The sequence below is a fragment of the Ananas comosus genome, linkage group 13 (assembly GCF_001540865.1).
Source record: "Ananas comosus cultivar F153 linkage group 13, ASM154086v1, whole genome shotgun sequence".
Lineage (NCBI taxonomy): Eukaryota > Viridiplantae > Streptophyta > Magnoliopsida > Poales > Bromeliaceae > Ananas > Ananas comosus.
In genome coordinates this window covers 7,116,372-7,137,128 of record NC_033633.1, presented here as the reverse complement: position 1 = coordinate 7,137,128, position 20,757 = coordinate 7,116,372, and the positions used below count along the sequence as shown (strand labels likewise).

General features: G+C 45.5%; 1 long non-coding RNA gene across 1 annotated transcript; it reads left to right on the top strand.

Annotated features, from left to right (window-relative positions):
- LOC109719767 lies at nt 18,860–19,271 on the top strand. The gene is made up of 3 exons (XR_002218771.1): nt 18,860–18,942; nt 19,040–19,107; nt 19,223–19,271. It is a non-coding gene; the product is annotated as an uncharacterized LOC109719767 (long non-coding RNA).

Here is a 20,757-nt window from a genome sequence, read left to right as displayed (position 1 = left end):
GCTTCCTGAAACGAAGCAACACACATTAGTTACTTAGACAACATACTCAATTATACCCAATCCGGCGAAAGCATATAAGTGTATTCATTTTCGTTCCAAAGCGTCATGTCGTCGGCCGCCGATCACAACACAAGGAAAAGAAAACAAATGACAACTTAAGTTTAGTCCCTAACCGCATTAGAGACATAATTACGTCGACCCAATCCATGCCTTCGCTATAACTTATTCAACGTCACTCACGTTTCCTAGATCCTTAAGGTCTTCCATTCCTAAGGGTCTCTAGGTCCATCCTATACTTTCACTTTTGGCTCTTTTACGCTCTGATACTATCTTATCTGTCACGCCCCGAGCCCGATCCTTTTGGCCGGTTCGAGAGCGTCGAACAGACGTTGAACGGACAGAGCCTCCCCTGTCCGCCCAAGGCTCAACAACAAGTATCAATAGAGTATAAGGTTTGCATAAGCGGAAGCATACACAATGGCTTGCGCGTGGGCAAGCAATAGCCAATAGTGAAAGTAAATGACTACACTTAGAAAATTAATTACAACCAATAGTGAAAGTAAATGACTACACTTAGGAAATTAATTACAATTTGCATCATTTTTTTTTACATCTTATATCTCCAAAATACAATTTTTGACATTTAAGTAAATATCCTTTACATCATTCATTTAAACATGTTCATGATACTAAAATCATCAAATACAAAAGATGATATATCAAAGGGTGCATCTATGAAATTGAACATCTCGGGCGGTCTCTACCTAGGGCGCGATGCCCGTACCGCGGTCGTCTGCCGGCTCGCTCGGTCCTAGCTCTGTGGAAATAGGGGTGTGAGAACTACAACAAAGTTCTCAGTGGGTTCGGTAAACAACAACGCCGACTATCCCACTAGGTCTAATCAGGCATAATAGAATCGAAGAAAGAAAGTAACAAACTAACAAATGCAACTAATATGCCTGAACAATATAAAATGCGATGCTCGATATAATATTCATGATGAATGCAAGATTACAATTTCTTTACCCAATCTCTTGGTTAACCCGTAGGTTTCGCCCTCAACAAACTCACCAACCCAAAATCCTATTTAACCGGGGAGATATCCGCTACAACCCGATAGGACCGTCCTCTGGGGAGATACCCGCTACGACCCAGTAATATCGACTCCGGAGCACATCGCCCGAGGGGGAGCTACCACCCTCGAGCAAGGACTAAAAGGTGAGTACGATCAATCCTACATTGAGAATTCCAAGTTCAATCCGTTCCTTAACTTTAAGGAAGACCATGTTCAAATGACCCTTAACTCAAAGGTTGAAATGTCATAATGTCTCAATCATTCTTTTCTTGCATTCTCTTCTAGCACTAGTGTCATATACACTACTAAGTTCTTATACTCATGCCACACTTGTTTTCTAAGTGCTATATTCTTGTTCTCATGCCAAATGCCACACTTATTTTCTAAGTGTTCTAGACTCATCAATGCCACTCATTAGATCTATGTCCATGTGTCACGTTTGTTCACTAACCCTTCCAGGTTCTTGTTACTTGTCATGCATACATAGGTTGACAATTCTCACATTCTCACAAGTATTTCATACGAAGTTAATTTCACAATCATGCAATAAAGCTCACAATTAACCCTACTATGCAATATGCTCAATATATACATATATGTTCAAACATGATGCTTTAGACATAAAGGGATTTTCGAAGTCCTTGGAATGCACCACCCACCTTAGAGGGTTGAGAGGATGCTACGGTGAATTTTTTGAAATTTTTGAAGTCCTAGTCCGCGTGCTGCGGCTATCTGTACGAAAAATGACGTTTTTGTCAATAACTTTGCGTACACTCGTCGGATTGTCGAACCGAGCATTCCAACGCATTTAAAATACCCTCAATTAGGTTTCTACATGATTAAAATAGATCAAAACTCAACTTGGGCAAAAACCCTCTTTGGGATGCCCTAGTATAGCATCTATTAAATCCTAGGTTTTGATCTTTTGTACAAGCAAAAGAAAGCTTGTTGACGCATTAGGAACTAAGTTAGAACCTTCCCAAACCATTTCTAGGGCATCCAAGATGAACCCTAGATGTTCACTATGAGAGGAGTCCAAGACAACCATGGATTTCATGGTTTCAAGGTCTCTAGAGGATTTCCTCACTTGTAGAGAGATCAAAACCCAAAAATCCAAGGCCTAAACCCAAACCCTAGACTCATCTTTGCTAAAAACATACCTTGGCCCAAGTTCTAGCAAGCTCCTTCTTGTTCGAGAGCTTCTATGTCACGCCCCGCGTCCGATACCAATTTGGGGCCGGTGCGAGCACGTCAACAGACGCCGAACGGACAGAGTTTTTCCCTATCCGCCCAAGGCTCATCACATGTACATTTTCACATAAGAAGTGCACTAGCGGAAACATACAAACACGGCTTACATGAGGGTAAGCGGTAGCCATGAGTGAGAGAAAGGAACTAAACATCTAAACAAGTAATATGATTCACTTTGATCACATACATGTATCCCTTTACATTCATGATTCTTTGCCTTTCATTACATTACATCACTTGCATCATTTCTTTTTACATCACATTTACCTCACAATAAGCTTTACATTCTTTTTTTTACATCACTAGTCATCAAATATAAAAGATGAACATAGGGTATTCTACTAACAAAGTGTAAACCAAGCTCAACTCTGGTGGCCTCTGTCTAAGGCGTGATACCTTTATCTCGGTCGCTCGCCGGCTCACTCGGTCCCGGCTATGTGGAAATAGTGGGGTGAGAACTACAACAAAGTTTCCAGTGGGTTCGGCCCCAACATCACCGACTTTTCCACTAGGACTAACTCAGGCATAATAGAAAGGATAAGCTGAAATATAGTAACCAATCTACAACATGATGCTAATATGCCTGAACAATAAAGCAAGGAATATGCTCAACATAATTATGCAGATTATGCAAGGGCTTTGTTCTTTACTCTTTATTCTTTGTTCTTTGTTCTTTGTTCTTTGTTCTTTGTTCTTTAATCGCACGGCTAACCCAGGGGTTTCGCCTAATTAAACTTGCTTCACATTAAGTCCATCATCGCAGGAACTCACCCGCTAGGACCGTCCTCGTGTTTACTCCAACCCGTGATGCAAAAACTCCGGAGCGCATCGCTTGAGGGGGTGCGACCGCCCTCAAGCACGGAACTCATAGCAAGTATGATCGAATCCTTAACTCTAAGGATTATAAGTTCAATCAGGTCATTACACTAACTCTAGTGTCCTTTACATCACTTTATGTTGCTAACTCTAGCAATCATTGTTCTTTGCTCTTTACATGTTCTTTTTGCCCCACTTTGCATTATTCTTTCATTCTTTATTCTTGATGCCACACTTCGTATTAACTTTAGCCATTGTCATTATCTTTACATCACATTGATTCTCTGCCCCACACTAACTATAGTGCTCTTTACTTTACATTATCAAATGCCACTCGATCTATGTCATAGTGTGTCACTCTGTTCTTTTGCCTCACTTGGGTGCTCATATTTCCTCTCATGCATACATATAGGGTTTCACATTTATATAGGTTCTCAACCATCATTAAGCAAGATGTACTCACAATCATGCCACATCACATTCTTTTCATTACTTTACCCTAAATGCATGCAACAATGTATGTAATATATGCTCAATTGAATGACACATTAGGCATAAAAGGAAGTTCAATGAGTTTGGATAGCACCGCCCACCTCGTAGGTTTAGTTAGGTGCTCCGATGATTTTCTTGGGATTTTTAGACTCTCGTTCTTCTCCTGCGGCAAAACGAAGCCAAATTAGGTCATTTTGCCCATATCTTCATATTGGCTTTTCGTAACGTTTTTTCGAGCGCACCAACGTGTCGGAAATACCCCCAATTAGGTTTCTAGAGGGTCAATTTCACTTTAGAACCCTCGTGAGCAAAAGCCCCAATTAGGGTGCCCTAGCTCCATAGCATCATCAAACCTAGGGTTTGATCTCATTGGGAAGCAAAAGTAGCCTCATTATACTCTAAAGAGTCCATCTAAATCATTCTTAGCCTTATTAAAACCCTACTTAGGGTTCCACCATGAGAGGAGGTGGAGCTCACCTTCAAGCCTCACCCCTAGACCAAACCATGGTTTTGATCTCTAAAAAAGCAAAAAGAAAGCTTCAAATACTCAAGAGGTTCCATAAAAACCATTTCTAACCTAATCCAAACCCTAGTTTGGGTTCTACCACGATTAGGGTTCAAAGCTTACCTTGTAAGTTTTCCTTTTCCAAGCTAGAGGAGGAGAGGAGAGAGTTGCTTCAACTCTTCTTCTTGTTCTCTACCTTCTTCTTCTCCTTCCTTTCTTTCTTTTCCTTTGTCTTCTTCTTCTCCTTCTTTTCCTTCTTGAGAGAGAAAGAGAGATGAGAGGGGATGAGAGGGTGAGAATGAGAGAAATACCTCAATACCCCTCATACATATCTCTATGGGTTGCAAAATTGTAGCCCAACCCCTCAACTTTCATCTTATTCAACTGCCTGGACTGGGCAGATTTCGCATGCGGGGACCGATCCTCCCGACCAGGGACCGGTTCCCGAAGCTCATCCCAGCGCAGCCAGAGCTGCCGCGCGCAGTGCGACCGGTCTCTCTTTGAGGGAACCGATCTCCGGGGGACCGGTCTCTCAGGCAGGGACCGGTTCCCAAGAGCTACTTCTCTGGGACTTAGCCAAATTTTTGGCTGTCTCATTTCTCACGCGTTCGGGGACCGGTCTCTCCCACCAGGGACCGGTCCCCGAGAGCTAAAATTCTGCAGTTTGCAGAATTTTGACCTCTTAGCTCTCGAAAACCTTCCATAACACACTTTTACTCATTTTAACACCTCCGAACTTTTCGAAGTGTACCATCCTCGCACTTTGGTCAATTTGACTAAAGTTCGATATTTATTTGCCGAAGCTTTTCGGTATATTACATTCTCCACCCCTTAAAATAATTTTGTCCTCGAAATTAACCATACCTTAACTCGTTGACTCGAATAAATGCGGATAATCCCGCCGTATCGTTTCCTCGAGCTCCCAAGTGGCTTCTCGCACCGCATGGTTGCTCTATTGGACTTTCACATAAGGAATTCTGCGACTCCGCAGCCTTCGTTCCTCTCGATCGAGTATGCATACGGGGTACTGCTCATAAGAAATATCTTCGCGTAACTCCACGGGCTCATATTCTAACACATGTGTCGAGTTGCGAATATACTTCTGAAGGTTTGACACATGGAATACATTGTGAACTCCCGCGAGTCTTGGTGGTAGTGCGAGCTTGTACGCTACCGCACCCACACGCTCCAATATCTCAAATGGTCCGACATAACGGGGACTTAGTTTCCCGCGGACCCCAAACTGCTTTACTTCTCGCATCGGCGACACTCTAAAAAACACACGGTCTCCAACCGCAAACTCTAAATCCTTTCTTCGCTTGTCGGCATAGCTCTTTTGCCGAGATTGCGCCGCCGCTAATCGTTGACGAGCAAGACGAACCTTTTTTTCCGTCTCCCGTACCACATCTGGGCCAAGGGCCGCTCTCTCGCCCACGTCGCTCCAATGGATAGGAGAAAGACACTTGCGTCCATACAAGGCTTCAAACGGAGCCATCGCGATACTTTCTTGGTAACTGTTATTATACGCAAACTCCGCCATCGGCAAGAAATCATTCCAACCGCCTTTATAATCGAGTACACACGCTCGAAGTAAATCCTCAAGGATCTGTATCGTCCGCTCCGACTGTCCGTCAGTCTGAGGATGGAACGCTGTACTGAAGTCGAGCCGTGTGCCCAACGCATCTTGCAAACTCTTCCAGAAATGAGATGTGAACCTGTGGTCTCGATTTGACACAATCGACACTGGAACCCCATAAAGTCTCACAGTCTCGTCGAGATAAACTTGCGCTAGCTTGTCTCCCGACCACGTAGTGTGTATCGGCAAAAAGTGTGCCGACTTTGTCAATCGATCCACTATCACCCATATCGCATCGTGTCCGCCTTGAGACCAAGGCAAACGAGTAATAAAGTCCATCGCTATATCTTCCTATTTCCAAACGGGTATTGATAGACTTTGTAGCTTTTCCGCCGAAAATCAGCGCTCTGCTTTAACTTGTTGGCACGTTAGACACTGCGCCACGAACTCCCCAATATCTCTTTTCATACCCGGCCACCAATAGTGCTCTCTCAAGTCCTTATACATTTTAGTGCCACTTGGGTGTATGCTATAAGGGGATTGGTGCGCCTCTTGCATAATCGCCCTTCTCAACTCATCATCCTTAGGCACACACCATCGATTTCTAAATCGAAGTGCGCCCTCGGCTCCAACACCAAAGTCTTCGGCATTGCCATTTTTAACTTCACTTCGAACCTTTTGGAGATAAGGATCCGAAGCTTAAAGTTCTTTAATCCTCTCGAACAGGGTCCGTTGCACGATCAATGCAGTAAGAACGGCCGGCACTCCCAGCGCTACTACTTCCAACCCAAGACGTTGCATTTCCTTGTGCAATAGCGGTTGAGGCGTGATTGCCGTCGCTAAATTATCCGCCGACTTTCTACTCAACGCATCGGCTACAACATTGGCTTTCCCGGGGTGGTACAGTATAGTGACATCGTAGTCCTTCAACAACTCTAACCACCGCCGCTGTCGCATATTGAACTCTTTCTGGGTGAACAAGTACTTTAGACTTTTATGATCAGTGTAGATCTCACAATGCTCACCATACAAGTAATGCCTCCAAAGCTTCAACGCGAAGATCACCGCGGCTAACTCAAGGTTGTGAACCGGGTAGTTTTTCTCATAACTCTTTAATTGGCGCGAGGCATAAGCAATGACCCGCCCATTTTGCATTAGTACACACCCAAGACTAACGTAAGAGGCATCACTATACACTACAAATATCTCCCCCGGAGTCGGCAAAGCAAGAACCGGGGTCGACGTCAACCTGTTCTTTAACTCCTCGAAGCTCCGATCGCAATCGTCGTTCCAAACATACTTTACTCCTTTATGCGTAAGGCGCGTTAGTGGAGTGGTTATTTTGGCGAACCTCTCCACGAACCGCCGGTAGTAGCCCGCAAGTCCAAGAAAACTGCGGACCTCCGCTACATTCGTCGGGCGAGGCCAATCGTTTACTGCCTCTACTTTCTTCGGGTCTACCGACACTCCGTCGCCCGATATCACGTGGCCCAAAAATGTGACTTCCTTCAACCAGAACTCACATTTATTTAACTTAGTATAGAGCTTCTCTTGCCTGAGTATCTGCAACACAGCTCTCAAATGCTCTTCGTGCTCCTCCTCGCTTTTCGAGTAGACCAATACGTCGTCTATAAACACCACGACGCACCGGTCCAACAATGGCCTGAAGACTCGATTCATTAGGTCCATAAATGCTGCCGGGGCATTAGTAAGCCCAAACGGCATTACTGTGAATTCATAATGGCCATACCGCGTACGGTACGCCGTTTTGTGCACATCCTTCAGCCTTATCTTTAGTTGATGATACCCTGACTGGAGATCAATCTTTGAATACACCTTGGACTCTTGCAACTGATCGAATAAATCGTCAATCCTCGGCAACGGGTACTTGTTCTTTATCGTCACTTTGTTCAACTCGCGATAATCTACGCAGAGTCGAAGTGTGCCATTCTTTTTCTTCACAAATAGCACCGGAGCTCCCCACGGAGACACGCTCGGCTTCATGAAGCCTTTATCGAGCAAGTCTTGTAATTGTCCTTTCAGCTTTACCAACTCCACCGGTGCCATTCTATACGGAGCCTTCGAAACTAGCGCCGCCCCGGGAATTAAATCAATAACGAACTCAACTTCCCGGTCCTGTGGCAATCCTGGTAACTCCGCCGGAAATACATCCGAAAACTCGCACGCAATCCGGATACTTCCAAGATCTGGGTGCTCCCTACGGCCATCAACCATGGTTGCCAAATAGGCCTTACATCCTCCTTTGATCATTCTCTTAGCCCTCACTGACGATATAGTCGTCGCGAAACGCGCACCTTTGCATGCCCGGTACACGAATTCCTTTTGGTTAGGCTCACGAAAAGTGATAACCTTACTTTCACAATCTATGACCGCATAGTATTTGGAGAGCCAATTGGTCCCCAAAATAACATCGAAGCCCCACATCCGGTCTAGCACCAGTAGGTCTATTGGCATGATCCAGTCGCCAACCTGCACCGGAACCTCCAAGCACTCATCATAAACGCGAAACGAGTGCTCGGGACCATTCACCCACCAGTAATTATCATTATGTGTCATTTCTATGCCATGTGCCTTTGCAAACTTTGAGCCTACAAATGATCGTGATGCACCAGTATCGAACAATGTTCTAGCTCTAGTGCCATTAATCATAATTATACCTGCCACGACATCGTCGGGTGCGGCAGGCTGTTGCTCCTCCTCCACCTGAGCGGCAAAGACTCGGCCGCTAGGCGCTCTCGATCCCTCCGGCTGACGCGGTGATGATGTGCGCCCAGCCAACATCGCTGGTAGTAACTCCGCAAGCTGTCTCGGGGTAGACAGTGCTAATGCCACTGTCGGCGCAGAAGACGACCATGTCGGGCACTCCCGGATACGATGTCCCGGTTGGCCACACTTGAAACATTTGCCATCGCTCTGCGGGCAAGCCAACACCTTATGCTCTCCACCACAAACAACACATCGAGGTGGTCTCCAACTCCTCGACTGCGTTGGGGATACCGAGGGGGTTTCTTCGCACTTGACCGGCCCCCGGCACTACCCGCCGTTCGCTTTTTGCCCTTATCCTTCGACTCGGCTAGGGCCTCCCGTTCCTCACGTACATGGGCACTACCATGCTCCGCCCACAACGCTCTATCGAAGACCTCTACAAAGGTCGACAACTTTAGGATTTGCACCTTCTCATAAATTCGAGGCTGGAGTTCTTGCAAGAACCAATCCGCCCGGTCACGATCATCACGAACAACGTCGGGAACGCAGTCAATAATGTGGGAGAATTCTTGCTCGTACTCCCCCACCGATCGATCACCCTGTCGCAGCTTGCGGAACTTTTCCTGCAACTTCCTCTTCACCGTGTCGGAGAAGTAGTTCGCGAAGACTGCTCTCTTGAACTCTTCCCATAGCATAAGCGGAAGATCGGTAGGACGATCCCGCTTCACTCGCTTCCACCACACCTTCGCCGCTTTTTCAAGGCAATGGGTGGCGAGATACACCTTATCCTTCTCTGAGGTATTAAAGTCCTCGAATAGGGTCTCCATCGAGTCGATCCACGACTCCACAACTGTCGGCTCCACCATTCCACCCTCAAAGGTAGGTGGGTTGAACTTCTGGAACTAAATAAGTGCCGCCAACATGCGCTCTCGCTCCGCATCGACTGCCGCACCATCGGGATTCGAGGTTCCCGATCCGGCCGGCACCGCCGTGACTGGTACAGCCGCAACTGGCTCCGCTGCTCCCACAACAACACTCGGCACTACCACAGGGGGTGTAGCATGCTCGACACTCGCCTGGGCCGCCGCTGCTTGCTGACGCTCCAAGGTCTCCTGGAGCCGCCGAATCTGCTCCCCTTGGCTATGAATAGACTGCGCCTGTTGCCGCACTGCTCCAATGAGCGCGGCCATTTGCTCCTTAAGCTCTTCGTCGCCACTCGCTCCGGGTCGCTCAGGCTCTACGCTCGGCTCCTCCGGCATCGACCTTGTCTGCGATCGACGTCGAGGTGCCATTGCTTCCTGAAAAGAAGCAACTCGCATTAGCCACATAACCGACATTACTTGACCATACCCCATCCGGCGAAAGCAACATACACATTCATCCTTGCCTCAAGTGTCATGTCGTCGGCCGCCCGACATAACATGAGAAATAACGAACGAATGATAATTAAACCTAGCCTCTAATCACATTAGAGACGTCCCAACTTAACCCAATCATATGCTTTCGCTAACTTTAATTTCACGTCACTCATGTTTCCTAGGCCCCTAAGGTCTTCCAATCCTATAGGTCTCTAGGTCCATTCCTATTCTTTCACGCTTGGGCGCTCTGATACCATAATATCTGTCACGCCCCTCGACCGATACCAATTTGGGGCCGGTGCGAGCACGTCAACAGACGCCGAACGGACAGAGTTTTCCCCTATCCGCCCAAGGCTCATCACATGTACATTTTCACATAAGAAGTGCGCTAGCGGAAACATACAAACACAGCTTACACGAGGGTAAGCGGTAGCCATAAGTGAGAGAAAGGAACTAAACATCTACACAAGTAATATGATTCACTTTGATCACATACATGTATCCCTTTACATTCATGATTCTTTGCCTTTCATTACATTACATCGCTTGCATCATTTCTTTTTACATCACATTTACCTCACAATAAGCTTTACATTCTTTTCTTTACATCATTAGTCACCAAATACAAAAGATGAACATAGTGTATTCTACTAACAAAATATAAACCAAGCTCAACTCTGGTGGCCTCTGTCTAAGGCGCGATACCTTTACCTCGGTCGCTCGCCGGCTCACTCGGTCCCGGCTATGTGGAAATAGTGGGGTGAGAACTACAACAAAGTTTCCAGCGGGTTCGGCCCCAACATCACCGACTTTCCCACTAGGACTAACTCAAGCATAATAGAAAGGATAAGCTGAAATATAGTAACCAATCTACAACATGATGCTAATATGCCTAAACAATAAAGCAAGGAATATGCTCAACATAGTTATGCAGATTATGCAAGGGCTTTGTTCTTTACTCTTTATTCTTTGTTCTTTGCTCTTTGTTCTTTGTTCTTTGTTCTTTAATCGCACGGCTAACCCGGGGGTTTCACCTTATTAAACTTGGTTCACATTAAGTCCATCATCGCAGAAACTCACCCGCTAGGACCGTCCTCGGGTTTACTCCAACCCGTGATGCAAAAACTCCGGAGCGCATCGCTTGAGGGGGTGCGACCGCCCTCAAGCACGGAACTCATAGCAAGTATGATCGAATCCTTAACTCTAAGGATTATAAGTTCAATCAGGTCATTACACTAACTCTAGTGTCCTTTACATCACTTTATGTTGCTAACTCTAGCAATCATTGTTCTTTGCTCTTTACATGTTCTTTTTGCCCCACTTTGCATTATTCTTTCATTCTTCATTCTTGATGCCACACTTTGTATTAACTTTAGCCATTGTCATTATCTTTACATCACATTGATTCTCTGCCCCACGAGCTAACTATATTTCTTTACTTTAATTATCAAATGCACTCGATCTAGCATAGTGTACTTTGTTTCTTTTGCCTTCACTTGTGGTGCTCATTGTCCTCTCATGCATACATATAGAGGTTCAACATTCTATATGTTTCAACCATCATTTAGAGCAGATGTAATCACATAATGCCACAACAATTTACTTTTCTTTACTTTACATTAATGCAGTGCAAACAATGTATGTAAAGTATGATTTGAATGAATGACCCATTAGGACTATAGAAGTGGTTCATGATTTTTTGAATAGGCACCACCAGCTCGTAGGTGCTGTACGACTCACGATACACGCCTATTTGGGGTCGCAGGGCGGCCCGACAGCACGCCGAAACGGCAGAGTGTCCCTGTACGTTCCTAGGCGTCGCCATACAATACAATGTACAAGAGTTCAAAACGACAGAAGAGACAGTATTCAAGCGAAGATTCATAGGAAGTATCACGAGTAAACATCCTGTATGTTATTACAAGCTTTACATTAGATTCATTTACATCACATTAGGGATGTTATTACATGAATTTTCTATCCATACTACAATTAATGTCGAACAATTTATTTAAAGTTGCTACTTTCTTTTCTTTTCCTTCTATCCCTTACGATTATGCCGGGGACGCTCGGAGGTACCTTATCTTCGTCTCGGGGGGTTTTGGGGATAGGGCGCCTATTTGAGCTACGCGACTCGCCTTCCTGCCGCCGCGTACGTCATGTTGTTTGCGCAACTGGTACAACGGCTGGAAAAACGTTGGGTGAGAACAACTCTAGTTCTAGTGGAGTCCCGGCGATCACCAAGTGGAAACGCTCGACTAATAGCCGGCCTAAAAGGATTGCCCTGCAAGCTGTTAGTGCCAACAGAGTATCCAACAGATATATTATTGCAAGTATTGATCTACTGTTTGTGCTCCAAAGCAAATATGATATTCATGCAAGTTTATTGCAATGGATTGCAACAACTGATTTGTGTTCAATCTGATACTATTTTATCGGTTCATGCCGGAGTTCACCTTAATTGACTTCATTTAAGTTTTCGCTTATCGTTAGTTCTGTCAATTACAAATTCGTCATAGGTTTTAACTGTTTCATGAAGCTAATACCACTCGACTCGGTCTTGAGTCAATCATATGTCGGGAGACTACCGCACAAAGCCGTAGGCTCCAATGGAAGAAAGTCTACATATGACTCGGCACCTAATCCACTCATCTGGGATGCAACTAATACTCATCATGCATCAAATAGTAAAGGATTTACTTCATGCTACAAATTCGATCCATGTATAGAATAATATGTTCATGGCATTGTTCAATGTTCTTTTGACCAATCTGTAGCGTAAGCTAGGGTCCATGCAATAACTCACCTTTCATCCAAAGTGGAGGGAGCTCAAGTGCACCAAGCTATGGGACCGTTGCGGACCTCCACTGTGGAGTTGCGGACTCCAAAGTGTCTCAGTCGCGCGACACTCGGGAATACCTAGGACGACAATCCCTCCATGTTTGAGCGGATTTTGATGGCTATACCATCCCAGATACTCAGATCTTGAGCTAGATCTTTCTCTCAAGTGAGGATACGCCTACAATAGGGTTCCAACGCACTCCCTCCATCCAATCCTCATCCCAAGTGAGGGGATGCTCCGTATATACTAGAGTTCAAATATCCAATCCGATCTTCAGTGAGGTTGTCTACAATAGGGTAATATCTGATAACCTCTACACTCTCAATATGAGAGTATTAGGTTTATTATATTCTTATCCATAAGGCATTTACTCCTAAGGGTTTCATCTATCCTAGGATTTCAAATTCTTGGGAGTGGAAAAATACCTACAGTTATATGCACTCGGTGTTCTTGGTTTGTCCATGTCAAATTTCTACTAATCGACAAGATTCAACATGATTAATTCATCCATAAGTTTCCTAATATGGCAACATGTATAATTCTTCTATCATATGCAATATATGTCATCATGTATATGTTTCTATTTAACATAATCCACAATATGTTAATTCACAACATGTCGTCATGCACATTGTATGATATGTCAACATACATTTAATCATCATCCAAAGTAGTCTATATTTAGCATCTCATGCATTCTTTTACCACTTAATTCATTATACATTTCATCTCATTGGTAGGTAATATCAACTACATAATATGTTTCAAGCATTCATATTATCATGTAAGCCTACCAATACAACTATATGCATCAATGTGAATTCGTATGTTTCTTAAACATAAAGGGCGACCTAGTCGCTTCGGTAAGCACAACCCACCTCGAATCGCTTTCTGATTACTTGTCGACACTTGCAATCGGCCTCCCGCGGCACCCGTAATCCGGTTTGGCCCGATCTCTTGCGCGACCACCCGGACGGCCTCTAATCCACGATCCGAAAATTAAAGGTCTTCGGTTATGTGCCACGGTGTTTCAAATCCGTTTTCATGGGTTTACGATGTCGCCTCGGCCCTCCAGGCGAAAACGAAGCCTAAACGTCCGTTTCTTTAATAACTTCGCACCGGCTCGACGAATCGCCGAACCGACTTCGCCAACGCGTTCGTTTACCTAGCAATTAGGTTTACGGACGGTCAAATTAGATCAAACCCTTATATTTTACAAAATCCCATTCGGAGCCCTAATATGCAATTAACCTAAAAATAATCCAAATTAAATGGATCAACATGCTAACAAAGCTCATTAGAGGCTATTAGAACACTAAGCATTAAGGATTAAGCCAAATCCCAAAAGCTTACCTCAATGTGAACGCCGCGACGAAAATACGCCGCTCCAACGGGCGCACGAAAGCTCGATCCGTCGCCTCCAATTAATGCGTTCGCAAGCATCTTCTCTACCAACGCCGCGAATTTGAGCGAGAGATTTGGAGAGATGAGAGAGATCTTTAGAGAGAGAAATGAGGGTTTCTCCCCCCCCTCCATGCGTGCGTGTGTGTGTGGCCATGGGTGTGGTCGGCTGAGGACGAAGCAAAAGGCTTCTTTAATTAACACCCTCAAAACACTATTCATTCCAGGCAGTTTTAGCAGTTCGGAACAGTTGGAGTCCTTCTAAATGTCCGTTTGGGCTCAAATTTGACAGGTAGCTTCGGTTTAACGTACTGAGTAAGAATATATCTTAAGTTTTCAGTTTTGACCCCGTTTGGTCACTGAAAATTGTACCGAACTGTAATCTTTATCAGATAGCTGTCGGATTTTATTTCTCACTCTACGGGTGTCAGAAAAATATGAAACTTTAAATCTAATCTCATAAAAATATTTCTGACTTATCCTCCAATTTTTATAATTTTCTGAGACTGTGCATTTTCCGCTAATTTATCTGTCCCGTTTCCAACAGAAAATTCTAGATCTTCTGTTTTCATTCCGATTTCAGCACAAGTCACTTCTGACTTATGTTTTACTCCTCTAAATCCAATAAAAATAGTATCTTATACTATTTTTATTTATTTTCATTTTTATATTTAAAAATCCGGTATATTGCATTCCATCGTAACCTCACCAGAACCATTCAAATGGCTTTCAAACCAAATGTACACCGTAACTTCATGATTTTAGAAGTCCGGTACCTTACAGGTGCTCCGATGTTTTTCTTGGAATTTTTAGACCTCGTTCTTCACCTGCGGCAAAACGAAGCCAAATTAGGTCATTTTGCCCATATCTTCACATTGGCTTTTCGTAATGTTTTTCCGAGTGCACCAACGTGTCGGAAATACCCCCAATTAGGTTTCTAGAGGGTCAATTGCACTTTAGAACCCTCGTGAGCAAAAGCCCCAATTAGGGTGCCCTAGCTCCATAGCATCATCAAACCTAGGGTTTGATCTCATTGGGAAGTAAAAGTAGCCTCATTATACTCTAAAGAGTCCATCTAAATCATTCTTAGCCTTATTAAAACCCTACTTAGGGTTCCACCATGAGAGAAGGTGGAGCTTACCTTCAAGCCTCACCCCTAGACCAAACCATGGTTTTGATCTGTCACGCCCCGGGACCTGGCATAGGCCCGCCCGGTGCGCGCCGAGACCCGCCATATGTCTACACATATAAGGCGTCTACACAAAAGCAGAAGAGTAAAGCATGAGAAGATCTACAACTAGAGATATCAGAGCAAGTATATAGCTAGGTTCTAACATCAGGTAGAATCAAAAGAAAATCATACTACTAAAGCATAAAGTAAACTGATACATCAAAAATCTCAAGATACAAAAATAGGGTGGTCTCTATAACCAGGTACAAAACTCTCACAACCTCTCCAAAAGAAAACAAAAGAGAGGTGGGCCATCTAACACCAAGTCCCTCGATAGCTAACTCGAGGCGAAACCTTTCCCGCAATCCCGAGCCTCTCCCGGAGTGGAAGGCTCTGAAAGAAAATATAAAACAGGGGGCGTGAGAACTATAAATTATAGTTCCCAGTGGGCAATTACTGACCTGCACCAAATTGCACCACTAGGCCCAAAACGAGCAAATAATGATAACAGGAAATATCAACAGTAATTGAAGCATGAAATTAAAATGCTACTCTACTATGCCACAAGTATTCTGGATGTCAACGGTCCAAACCTCCAATCGTGGTTCAATTTGAATCACGAGAGTCGACATACAGTCAAAACAGCCCAACCGGTCCCAGAACAAGTGAGAGTGCTGCGTCACGAAACAAAACACCAACCATAGTACCTCCCCGCCAATTCGAGTTCACGATTTGTGTCTCGGTCGGGGGCACAACAACCGATCAAAGACATTCTTCATTACGAGGATCCTTGATCACCAAAAACTAATGGCCAATTAGGCCCCAAATCCTCTCCAACGCTCACCCAATTTTAGGTAAGGGAGACAATCAACGCAACTAGCGAAAGTAAACCCTCAAATCGCACTATTTTGTGCTCAAAGTCCCCAAGGCGAGTCAAATCAGCTCGCAATCCAAGGGTACCAAGTACCCACAACAACTCCACATCAAGGAAGGTCAATCTATTGTTGGCACACAAAACCATCTCACGTGGTAGGGTGCTCGAAACGACACACCCGCTCAACTGATCATCCAACATGCGTCGAAAAGTTCAACGCTAACAAATCCTCGGGTTGGGTAACTACACACTCGGCATGTCCTCGATCTCACGATCCAACACGTGGCTTCCAACGCTCTAGGGTCTACGCTCGGACTACCGTCCCGACCAAAACTCTGCCCTACCCATAGGTACCGGGCCGCTGTCACACACAGCCGACTGCGCCTACCCAACGGGCCCAGGCTCCACAGTCCCCAAATGGTCCAAGCACGGTCGTCTCCAAGCACCATACGGCAAATAGCCGATCCAGGAATGTAACTAACGCAATCCTCGTGAGATCTACAAGCATAACAAAACATGCTACCCGCAACCCGTAAATCAACCGCCTAGCTCAAGGGGTTACTCAATGTCACAAACAGCGAACCAACGAAATGCCATGCAACTCGGCGAATAGCCGATCATAGATGCCATGCACCAGTAACAAACAATGCACAACTCGAATGCCACAAAGGAGCTGATACCTGTAATCACAAACTCGGCCACTGCTGCCTCCTCCACCTGGGCTGCATACATGCGCCCACTCGGGGCCTACCGTGACCCCTCCGTCTGTCTCTGGACAAGTGGCCTCCCGGCCTGATAGTGAGCAAAAGGCGTCCCCTGGCTGGTTCTCGGTAATACTGGTGCCGGTGCTGAAGATGGCGCTGATACCAAACCTCTCGGACAGTCTAACCGGAAGTGACCCCCCTGGCCACACGAATAGCACCTGCCCTGCCTCTGTGAGCACTGCTGCGGGTAATGACGGCCACCGCAAATCACGCAGCTCAGAGTCTTACGACGCTCGGATCCTCCATGCCGTGCTGCTGATGAGCCACGTCCTCTCGACTGGCTCTGGTTCCTGGAATGTCTCGACGGCCTCCCAGAGTGCGTCTGACTCGCACCCTCAGTCACGGGTCTCTTGCCATTTCCTTTGTTTGCGCCTTTCCGACGTTCCTGTAAGTCTGCCGCGCAGCTTTCCACGATGAGCGCGCGGTTCACCACATCTTGGTAAGTCCGAGGGTTGGAGGGTTGCACCAACCGAAAAATTGACGGCCGAAGTCCTCGCTCGAAGATGCGGGCCTTATCCTCGTCGTCCCACACGACAAAGGGCGCGTAGTGTAGAAGCCGAGAGAACTCCCTCTCGTACTCGGCCACGGTCCAATCCCCCTGGCGCATCTCGCGCAGATCCTGCTCCATCTTCCTCTTAACACGGACGAGGAAGTAGTGTTCCAATAAGAGCTCCTTAAACTTCTTCCAAGAGATCGCTGCTAAATCGATGTTGGGATTATCCTGGATACCCACCCACCAGCTATAGGCCTCACCGTCCAAGTAGTGAGTGGCGAGCCAAACTCTGTCTCTCTTATCCACGAAGGTGTCGCGGAATAACTTTTCCATGTGCATCAACCACCTTTCAACAATCCAGTGGTCGGCGTTCTCTCCATCAAAGATCCTAGGATCGCACTTCCTGAACTCGTCGAGGCGATTCATGAGCCGCTGCCGCTCCACTCTTTCAACCAAGAAGGGAAAAGTCGCTACTGCTACAGGCACCTGAGCTGTTGGTGCTGCGAATACCTTCTCCCGAGGTGCTACCGCAAGTGTCGTCTGCGGAGTGTCGAGTACAGGGGACGACCCCCCGGGCGCAACTGTCTCAACTGGCGCGGGTAGTACCGGGACCTGAGCCTCCCTGACAGCTGCCTGCTGCAATAGAAGATCCTCCAGGCGCTGCATCCGTGCCTCCTGCCGGCGTGCCGTATCCGCCTGCTGCCGAACCGCCGCTGTTTGCTGCGTCACAAAGTCAGTGAGGGCCGTGTAATACACTGAACTTTTGCAAATTGCGGAGTTCGAGTATGTGGAATGGTGTGTGGATCACTCCTACATCTTCTAAAAGGTTAGAACAAGTGTTTGGATAAGTTAGAGGATGTTTGGAATGCGAAAAGTGAGAAAGTGCATTGAACTGGCGAAAATCAGCCTTTTCTGCTTGCTGTACCGGTACAGCCGCAATGGTGTACCGGTACACAGTGGCAATTCGGGCCAGCAAGGCTATTTTGGTCTTTTCACATTTTGATCCCTATCTATAACCTCCAGCACGACTCCAGGAGTACTGTGGAAGGGTCTGGAGTCCAGAGAAGGGTTCTCCCATTTTTCTCTTTCTCTCTCTCTAGGGTTTTTCTCTCTCTAGAGAAAAGTCGCCGTTTTGCGCCGTTGTCGTCGCCGAGCTCGCCCTTCGCTGTTTGGGAGTGTTGCAGAGCCTACATGGACGTGTGAGGGAGTGTTTTGGACAGGTTTTCGCAGCCCTGGATCAGCAGGTCACTGGTTGGAAACTTAAGAAGGTAATCGACTCACTTTTGTCGTTATCGACGTTCTATTCGTCGATTTGAGTAGCGATTTCGGATTTTTGCTCTTGGCTGTGCTTTAAACTGAGATTTCAGCATGTATTTATGAGTTAATTAGCTGTGAATGAACCCCCTTAGATCAGGGATAAGCCATGTTGAAGCTTAGTAGCAATAATTAGTTCATTATGAAGCTAATTTGGAATTAAACGCGAGTAATTACCGCTACTTGATGCAGTTTGGGATCACTTCTTCGCAGCAGGTTTCCGATATTATTTGAGCTTATTCGGTGACTTGGGAGGTTGGTTCAGAAGGTGTTCTAACTTGAGGTACGCAGGAATTTCAGTTAGAAAACTGAATTCGCAAGATTTCGACCATATTTGCTAATATATGATGATATTGATGCCGTCTCGTTGTTGTTCGCAGCGAGAGTGCGAACGAACCTTGGATCGTCGTTAGCTGACTTGTGGGAACTCTTGGAGACATATCTTGAGGTATTAAACTAGCCCTAAGCAGGGATTCAAGTTATTACCTTGTATTAAGGATAATTTGGGCCAAAGTCGGATATTCCGGTCGTCGTTTTGACGCGATGTTGTTGCTTGTGTTCAGCAGGATTGGAGACTTGTGGAGTTGATCCTTGGGACTATTTGGAGCCTAGTACTAGGTGGGTCGGACCTAACCAGAGCAAGTGAAGCTCCTCTATGTTCTATATGTATTATAGAAATGCGTTAGTTGTGTGCTTATGTGATAGCTAAAGGGCTCGAGAATTCGTCATCATAACATTTACTATATTGACATAGAATCTCTATGAAGTAGAGAATCCTCACGCCTGAAAGTATTCATATTCCTGTTTGGTTTAGTTGAATAACAATGACACGTTATTATGCTCATGAAACGTAGAGAACAATGACATTCTCTTTTTACTTGCTTGATTACAAGTAGAGAACAATAACATTCTCTTGACTCTAAAGTAGAGAACTATGACATGCTTGTGCCTATGTTGATAGTGCCATGATAGTGAAAGATTCTAATGCCATATGTAAAGTAGCATTACTCCTGCATGCTTACTAAACTAGTGGATTCTAGTTGTTGTTAATATTTGTTATACTGAAATGTCGATCAAAGGATCGAGAGCGAGAACATTGCAAATGAAAACATGAGAATTGAGACATGTGGACAGTGAACTTTGCTTGCTTGCCATCGTGCTCATTCGCACACGCTTGTGAGGGTAGCTCCCTACAAGCCGGCACTCCGGAGTTGGCCTACGCGACAGTTGCTCGCCCGTGCGGGATTGGGTGCCGAAGTGGATTGCCGTGGGGAGTGTATACTACCACGGGGCCATTAGGCGCGGCGCAAGCTGGACTACCTTGAGTAGATCCCTGTGAATGAAAGGAAAGTGCTAAAGGATATTGGACAGTAATGAATGATTACCAGTTACAGTGTACAGTAGTTACTTACACATTTATGCTTTTGTTCATGCTTATAGTAGTTGCTATGCTTCTATTAATCAGTTGATTCATTACTGTTGAGACTATGATTATATGTTCTTTAGTTGTTAGCATTGAAAGTATATCATGCAAATTACTGCTTTTATTTCCATTTAGTACATCATGAGCCTAGTGGTGTAATTCGCCGAGGCTGGCGGCTTACCCACTGGGAACTATTGTTTATAGTTCTCACGCCCTTTTGGTGGTTGTTTTTACAGAGCCTGTTACAGGAGAGGCTAGGGATCGTGGCAAGGGAGTCGCGCCTAGCTAGGGACTACTAGGAGCGTGCTAGTCATCACCTTGTTACTCGGACTTCAGCCGAGGGTGATGTCCCTATGTATAGAGAGACCACCGTTGTGCCTATTCTTTTTGTATACCCTCTGTTGTATTTTTACTTTCGGGTTGAGATTGTAGTGGTGTTACTTCTCCTTTTTGCTGAGATTGTGGATTGTATACTCTTTGTATATTGACTCGGATTGGATACTCGTGGTATATCGTCTTGTACTTTGCTCTGATATCAGGATAGGACTCTCTTGTTTTACTTCCTATCGACTTGCTTCTTGTAGACGCCTTATATACTGCAGGTGTATGGCGGGTCTGTGCACGTGCCGGATATGCTTCCGCTGGTACCCGGGCGTGACAGGCCGCAAGCTGGCT